The following is a 9,699-nucleotide window of genomic DNA, read 5'->3' as shown; positions in this document are numbered from 1 at the left end:
CTCGCCCCCCACCCACGCATATGCGGGGTTGGAGAATTTTTCCATTTACCCCGCCCCCGTCCATGCGGGAGTGGGGTACCCCGTCTGCTGGCCTGGGTGCGGGGGTGGACCTCCATCCATTCACACCCCCGCATTCCCCTACTGGGCCTTCGGCCCAGTTTAGTTTTATGGGCCTAAAATTCGTTTTTGGACCACTTTGAGCCCATAATTTAACTTAAAAATATATAGATTTAAAAACTGAAAAAAAAAAAATATATATATATATATATATATATAGATTGAACTATTAAGTAGATACTAAATTTCAACTATTAACTAATTAAATAATAATCATCATTAAGGCATTAAGCTAAAATAAATAGTTTACAGTTATACAAATTAAGATAACTAATAAACTATTACACTATTACAAACTCCTCTAAAAAATATATATATTACAAATAGTACAATTAACTATTGTAGCAACATTACAATTAATTGTAAATTAACAAAATCATAATTTTTCAATTTGATCAATTTGATTTTAGGGTGGAGCCGTGGCGGTGAGTTCACTGAGTGGTGAGTTGTGTCGACTGCTATGAGACTGAAAATCAAAATCATAAAAGTTAATAAGTTATAAAACCTGAAATATTAATAAGTTAAAAATAAAACAAATTAGAATTAAAAAGTTATAAAGATGAAACAAAATTTTGAATGCAAAAAATAATTAAGGGAAAAATTGTACAAACCATGGCAATGGTGAGTCTAATAGAAAGTCGTACTGCATCGGAGGTAGCCGTAGACGCCGTCTCATGTATCACTATAAGTATTAAATTTGAAATCAAATTAATGAATACCAATTAAATGAAAATAAATAAATTAAAATAAGAAATTAGAAAATGAAATTAAAATAAATATCAGATTCAGGCTGATCATCACTCTCCTCCTCAACGTCGGCCTCCTCATACTCAAGAACATCCAGAACATGTATTGGAGTTCTCTTGATCCAATTCTGCGTGTAAATCAAAGCTTCCATAGTGGTAAGAGCTAATGAACTCCAAAATGAATCTAATACACGCCCTCCGGTGCTAAAAGCTGATTCTGAGGCTACGGTGCTAACAGGGATGGCCAAAAGTGTGCGGGCTATCTCTCCAAGAATGGGATATTTCACGGCATTCACCTTCCACTAATTTAATATATCGAAATATCGTGAAAATGGTAAAATCTCTGCTGCTAAGTATCTGTCTATCTCTGACTGAGCCTCAACAGAATCTTGGAGGAAGGGAGTTTGCTCATACCTCTCATCCCACTCCAATCTACGTCTTTTCTCAACCTCGACTTTAGGAACCTGTGAGCCTAAGGCTAAGGGGATAGGTGTAGGTGCCGCAATATTACCATCCTGCAGGGTGGAAAATTCATCAAATAATCTACCAAAGGTTTCCCAAACCCTTGTTGCAATAAGCTCAGCCCATACTTTCATGTAGGCAAGGCCAAATCCAAATATCATGCCATTCAACTTATACCTCGAGTCAAAGATGATAGCTACATATAACAAAATATTAGTCATAGTTAAATCTCCCCAATATTTTTTATACTTTGTCCTCATAATCAATGTCATTTCATGCAGCCTAATGTGAGCACCTGTGACCATGTCATCTAATTCTTCTTTTATCCTATATATTTACTGACATACAACATTGGATGTAGGGTACAAAGTTACAGATAACCCCATGGTGACATTGTAAAAAAGTCTCAAAAACTCTACAAAATTAGCTACAATTTCCCAATCATCATTTAGGGGTTTCCCCAATCTCCCGTGATTATCAAAATATTTAACATTTTGGCTGTCGTCGTTATCCAATAATGCAAATGCCAGTTTATATTCTTAGGCCGCCTCCAACATAAAAAATGTTGAGTTCCATTGTGTAGGCATATCAGTACAAAGGCCCTTCTTAGATGTTAGAGCTGCAGATCTCGCAGCAACCTTGAATTTCTCCAACCTCGAAGGAGAAGATCTCACTCATCTCACAGCAGTCCTAACCCGAGCAATCGCGTATGAAGATTCATCAAACCATCAGTGACAATCAGATTTAGAATATGTGCCGCACATCTCACAAGTGGACACTCACCACTCATGAGTGTCTTATTTGCCTCTCTAAGATAGGTCTTCAGATGTCCCAATGCAATATCGTTAGACGAGGCATTATCGATTGTGACTATAACAACTCGGGACAACCCACACTCCTTTATTGCGTGTGGCGCCCCCGACCCCCATCTAAGGAAACACAGGAATCGAGACGCCGGGATGATGATAACACGGGTCACGCATCCCAACGAAATGTGCCCAAGTGTGTGCAACATGCAAAAGTGTACAACAAAAGTCGCAGCGGATAATATAATAAGTCAACTAAGTACCAGAAATTTAAATACAAGTATTCAAAATAATTTACATTTAAAAAGTTATACAGTCATCCCAAAAAATTACAAAAGATAAATACATAAAAGAAGTAGGATAATAATTCTCGATAAACGAGAGCAATCCCAAATCGCTCTTCCAACAGAGCCAAAGCCTAAGGCTCGTCATCCTCATCTGCATCAAAATCTGCGATACCATAAAACGGTACCGCAGGTAAGTAATAATCCAAACAACCCTCGAGATAAAAACGCATTAAAGCAACCAACTAACAAATCCCAAAACCTCATTTTTCCCGAAAACGAGTACTTTCCCAACACAAGCTAAAAATCCCATTTTTAGCCAAAACATATAATCCAACATTTTCCCAGAAAATGATTTACACAAAACTCAACAATTTATTGGACACTGTAGGCGGGAATCACAGGCAGGACTATACCACCATCCCTACTGCGTGCACCGTAGGTGGGAATCACAGGCGGGACACAACCACCATCCCTGCATACCACCATCCCTACCGCGTGCACCGTAGGCGGGAATCACAGGCGGAACTCTACCACCATCCCTATAGTTCCTTTCCACACAATGAATACATATCAGAGCACTGTAGGCGGCAATCACAGGCGGGACTCTACCACCATCCCTGCTTACCACCATCCCTACCGCATGCACCGTAGGCGGAAATCACAGGCGGGACACAACTACCATTCCTACCGCGTGCACCGTAGGCGAGACTCTACCACTATCCCTGCTTACCACCATCCCTACAGTCTCTTTCATTTTTTCTCAAACCAGTCAATCCAAACATTTCAAACATACTCAAAATCATTTCTCACATAAAAATCCCGTTTTCAAATAAATACATGAACATGCATGCAATCATGTGAAAGCTCAGTTTTCAGTTACAAACATGAACATGCGTGTAATTGCAATGAACACAACACAATAATAATATCCAACAATCAATAATGTCAACACAATCCAATCACACAAACAACTTCCTCCACTAATCCATCCGACCTCCGTACTCCTCGGACTCAATCCGGCAAAACCAATCAATAATTTAATACAGTGTAATGAGTTAGTGTAAAAATACATTTAAATCACAAGAGTTCTTTGGAAAATACTTACAGCGCTATATAGCAATTTTTGGAGGATCACGGAAGTGCAAGAAGCGGCAACACAGCAACAGAACAGTGTCAAATACACTGTGGCCGTGGGTCTCAAAAACTCACTTTTGAACTGGTGCAAACGAAGACCCGAAATTGATAGGGTAGGGCCTAGGGAGGTCGGTGAAGCTAGTGGTGGTGGTAGTTGGCCGTGGGTGGCGACGTGGGCGGCAGTAGAAGACCAAAATACCCAAATCGGAAATGTTGATGAATGTGCTTCACCGGTGACAGATCGGAGGTGGGGTTGGGTCCAGTGGGTTGTTAAGAGGTCGAGGATGAAGTGGTGTGAAGATGGTGGCTGGAGGTGGCGCGACGGCAGCGCGCGAGCACAAAGAACGCCGCGGCTTCAAGCCGTGCATGGAGGAGAAGGCCGGCGAGTTAGGGGCTGAGATTGATGGGGAATGACGACCGGCGGGAGGGGAAGTTGTGGTGGTGGGCGGTGACGGTCACGGCGGCGGTAGGCTGGGTGAGCGACGAAATGCACGGGAGAGAGGGAGAAGCAGTTCGCTCGAGAGAGAGGGCCGAATGAGAAAATAAGGAGAAAAGAAAAGAAAGAGAAAAGAAAAGGAGGAAAGAAAAATAGATGGAAAAGAAATGAGGTCCGATCCTCATAACTTGGGTCACAAAAATGATCCAACGGAAACGATTTTAAAACCACAAGTTAAATAAAATAATTTAAACGTAATGGTAAAGTGAAATTTGAAATAATTAAATCCCACAGTAATTAATTAAATATGAAAAGCAATTTAAATGAATAACAATAAATAAATATTAAGAAATCACATAAAAATAATTTTCACCAAATTAAAATCATAAAAATAAACTCACTAAAAAAATCCAACCAATTTTTAAAACAAGAGAATAAATTTTTGAATAAATAAAAATAATCTTTCAGTAAAAATACACTAAAATACGGGGTGTTACATCCTCCCCCCTTAAATAAAATTTCGTCCTCGAAATTTGTAGGGCCAAACATCACACTAAAGCAGGATACCAAATACAACCAGAACACTCTTAAGAAAATCACACAACCTCCAACACCCAACGGGCATGGGTACAACTTGCATAACTTTCCAAAACCCAAGAATAAACCACACATGGCATCCATTACGAAAGGTAAGATTAGACCCATACCTGCCATAACTCCAGCGTTCTGAGTCTCTGGAATCTCGTCGCCAGCACTACCAGGAGTCACCGCATACACCCGAGCTTGAACTAGTTGCCTCTGATTAGTTCTATCACCGCGATGACCACCCTGATTCCCTTGGGTCCGATTAGGGCACTCATGAGCAAAGTGTCTCGTCTGACCACACTCAAAGCACTGGTTCCAACCCTGACGACACTCGCCCTCGTGGGCTCTATTACATCTGCCACAAACTGGAGCTTGGCCCCCAATACGTATACCGGAAGCTGCCTGTGCTCGGGCCCCGATCCTTTGCACAAACTTCTGTGGCGACCTGGAGCTGCTCCCTTCACCATCAATATTAAGTCGCTTCTTACCAGGAGGGGAGCCTACCACAACACTTCGCTCTCGCTCAGCAATAGAGGCCACCTCGACCAACCTCTGAAAGTTCTGGATTTCCAGGCACGCGACCTGCCTGCGGATCTGAGGGCGTAAACCTTCTTGGAAACGTTCAACCCGCAACTCTTCAGTGGCTATCAAATGAGTCGCAAATCGCCCAAGCTCCATAAATTTTCGAGCATACTGCTCGACAGTCATATCCCCTTGGATCAAGTTATTGAATTCTCGTGCCATCTGCCGTCTCACAAAAACAGGGAAGAAGCGGTCATCAAATTCTTTCTTAAAACGCTGCCAAGACACAGCAGCAAAGGATCCCAACTCCATTTCTAGGAGTGGCCACTTGGTCTCCCACCAGATTGTCGCTTCACCTTGCAGCATATAGCTTCCATATAATACCATCTGGGCCTCAATGCACCCACAAACTTCAAATGTTCTTTCCAGATCTTGAATCCACCTCCTAGCTCGCAGTGGTTCCTCCTCCCCAGTAAAGGCAGGAGTCCTATGAGCTAGGAAGCGCTCATAGGTACACCCAACTTGAACCGCTCTATTTGGATCTCCTTGCGGCGGTTGGAAATTTTGTTGGAGGAACTCCGTCATCCTATTCAACGCCCTCGCCATGGCATAATTTCCATCACCCTTGGGTAGTTCATCCTCGGGCACATCAGCTTACCTTCTTGGTCTCACCATTTTTCCTGCCATAGCGTAACCCTTAACCCCACTTTCAACTTAAAACAAACTAAAATATAATTATAGTAAAATAGATTTAAAATACAAGAAGATAACTTGAAATAAAATAAAATAAAACCAACAAAATATAAAAACATACAATAAATTAAAACCATTAAAATAACATACTACAAACAAAATAATTTCAAATCACAACTTTAAAACTTTCTGGTACTGCACCTACAGGACATGTGGTTTTACCCAGAGTCGAACTGCTCTGATACCACCTGTGACGCCCCGACTCCCACGTATAGAGAATCGTGACAACACGGGTCACGCATCCCAACGAAATGTGCCCAAGTGTGTGCAACATGCAAAAGTGCACAACAAAAGTCGCAGCGGATAATATAATAAGTCAACTAAGTACCAGAAATTTAAATACAAGTATCCAAAATAATTTACATTTAAAAAGTTATACAGTCATCCCAAAATATTACAAAAGATAAATACATAAAAAAAAGTAGGATAATAATTCTAGATACACGAGAGCAATCCCAGATCGCTCTTCCAACGGAGCCAAAGCCTAAGGCTTGTCATCCTCATCTATATCAAAATCTGCGATACCATAAAACGGTACTGCAGGTAAGTAATAATCCAAACAACCCTCGAGATAAAAACGCATTAAAGCAACCAACTAACAAATCCCAAAACCTCATTTTTTCCGAAAACGAGTACTTTTCCAACACACGCTAAAAATCCCATTTTTAGCCAAAACATATAATCCAACATTTTAAGCTAAAAATCATAGGCAGGACTATACTACCATCCCTACTTACCACCCACCATCCCTACCGCGTGCACCGTAGGCGGGAATCACAGGCGGAACTCTACCACCATCCCTATAGTTCCTTTCCACACAATGAATACATATCAGAGCACTGTAGGCGGCAATCACCGGCGGGACTCTACCACAATCCCTGCTTACCACCATCCCTACCGCATGCACCGTAGGCGGAAATCACAGCCGGGACACAACCACCATTCCTACTGCGTGCACCGTAGGCGGGACTCTACCACTATCCCTGCTTACCACCATCCCTACAGTCTCTTTCCTTTTTTCTCAAACTAGTCAATCCAAACATTTCAAACATACTCAAAATCATTTCTCACATAAAAATCCCATTTTCAAATAAATACATGAACATGCATGAAATCATGCGAAAACTCAGTTTTCAGTTACAAACATGAACATGCGTGTAATTGCAATGAACACAACACGATAACAATATCCAACAATCAACAATGTCAACACAATCCAATCACACAAACAACTTCCTCCACTAATCCATCCGACCCTCGTACTCCTCGGACTCAGTCCGGCAAAACCAATCAATAATTTAATACAATGTAATGAGTTAGTGCAAAAATACATTTAAATCAAAAGAGTTCTTTGGAAAATACTTACAGCGCCATATAGCAATTTCCGGAGGATCACGGAAGTGCAAGAAGCGGCAACACAGCAACAGAACAATGTCAAATACACTGTGGCCGTGGGTCTCAAAAGCCCACTTTTGAATGGGTGCAAACGAAGACCCGAAATTGATAGGATAGGTCCTAGGGAGGTCGGTGACGCTAGTGGTGGTGGTGGTTGGCTGTGGGTGGCGGCGTGGGCGGCAGTAGAAGACCAAAATACCCAAATCGGAAATGTTGATGAAATTGCTTCACCGGTGACGGATCCGAGGTGGGGTTGGGTCTAGTGGGTTGCTAAGAGGTCGAGGATAAAGTGGTGTGAAGATGGTGGCCGGAGGTGGCACGACGGCGGCACGCGAGCACAAAGAACGCTGCGGCTTCAAGCCGTGTGTGGAGGAGAAGGCCGGCGAGTTAGGGGCTGAGATTGATGGGGAATGACGACCGACAGGAGGGGAAGCTGTGGTGGTGGGCGGTGACGGTCACGGCGGCGCGGCGGCGATGGGCTGGGTGAGCGACGAAATGCACGGGAGAGAGGGAGAAGCAGTTCGCGCAGGAGAGAGAGCCGAAGGAGAAAATAAGGAGAAAAGAAAAGAAAGAGAAAAGAAAATGAGAAAAGAAAAATAGATGGAAAAGAAATGAGATCTAATCCTCATAACTTGGGTCACAAAAATGATCCAACGGAAACGATTTTAAAACTACAAGTTAAATAAAATAATTTAAACGTAATGGTAAAGTGAAATTTGAAATAATTAAATCTCACAGTAATTAATTAAATATGAAAAGCAATTTAAATGAATAACAATAAATAAATATTAAGAAATCACATAAAAATAATTTTCACCAAATTAAAATCATAAAAATAAACTCATTAAAAAAATCCAACCAATTTTTAAAACAAGAGAATAAATTTTTGAATAAATAAAAATAATCCTTTAGTAAAAATACACTAAAATACGGGGTGTTACATTGCGGCCTCTAAGGCATTCCCAATTGTCTCACCCTTATGATCGGTGATTTTGCAAAATTTTATAATTTTCTTTTGCAATATCCAATGACAATCAATAAAATGCACAGTCAAAAACATATAATTAAAATTTTAGACCGACGTCCAAGTGTCAGTGGTAAGACAAACAAATTGATCCGCCAATTGACCCCTCAACTTCTCCTTTTCAATGTAAAATTTTTTTTACATCCTTTGCCACTGTATGACGAGAATGAATATTAAGCCTTGGTTCCAAGTATCGAGAATATGCTTGGAACCCTTTCCCATCAACAAGTTTAAAAGGTAGCCCGTTCATGATGATCATACGAGTTAGGTATCTTCTATACTCATTGGGATCATACTTAATATGCCCCCTCAAAGTTGCACCCCCACTAGTCCTATCTGCCATTTTTTGAAGTCCAATTTCTAGCCTAAATTGACTTTTTTCTTATAATGATCTTAATATTGGACTTTTTTTATATTGCTATCCTAAGTGCACATTTAATTTTGAGGTGTCATGTTTCCTGTAGTGACATCCATAAATTTTTCCACAATGGTTACACTTGGCTTAGGGGTTACTTGGGTCACCACCCTCTAGTTTGGTAAAATGAGTCTAAACTATTGAAACAGGTTTTTTGTTGGGCTTGGGGGCGGGGCAAGGTGCAGTAGGGCTAAGGGTAGGGGTATGAGTAGGAGGGGTAGGTGTAGGTGTAGAGGTAGGGGTGCCCTTGGCGAAATGAAAGCTCGCACTAGAATCTGCTGGCATATCCATGAGCTCAAGCAAACAAGAAATCTGAAATTATAGAAAACATAGCAACATGCCAAACAATTAACATCCGGATGATCTTTAATTTCGGACACGATAAAAAAAATAAAAATTTCATGATTGAATGGATCATAACTACTACGAAAACACGATAAAAATATATATATATATATATATTGAGTACTTTGGTTATTTTTATTTTTCCTTCATGGATATATTATATACATTTTTTAATTTGTTTTCTTTCTTTTTTTTTTTTTTTAAAAAAAATAGATTTTATGCATGATTTCTAGGTTTCTAGCTACTCATCGATTACAATACTTCATCCTTCAGGTGTGTGTGTGTATATATATATATATATATATATATATATATATTTTTGTTGGTATTTGTTATATATGTAGTAAAGTATATTAACAATATAGTTTCTTAAACTTGAAAGAATATAAGCATAGCAACAATATAATGAATATAAAAAAAAGTATAATAAAAAAAGTATTACTTCACATTCATATGTATATTTCATCTTAATTAATTATAACTTAATCTCTTCTAAAGATTAATTAATGGATGATGATTTTGTTACAATATTTATAACTAATAAGTTGGACTTTCATTAATTTATGTTTATTGGCTTTTTGTTCATGCAGTACCTTAATTTATAAATATTGTAAATTAAGGTACTGCATAAAATATTGTAAATATTGTAAATTTCGTTACTGAATATTGTAA

The sequence above is a fragment of the Juglans regia genome, chromosome 2, assembly GCF_001411555.2.
Source record: "Juglans regia cultivar Chandler chromosome 2, Walnut 2.0, whole genome shotgun sequence".
In the NCBI taxonomy this organism is placed as follows: domain Eukaryota; kingdom Viridiplantae; phylum Streptophyta; class Magnoliopsida; order Fagales; family Juglandaceae; genus Juglans; species Juglans regia.
Note: the sequence above shows the minus strand (reverse complement) of the source record.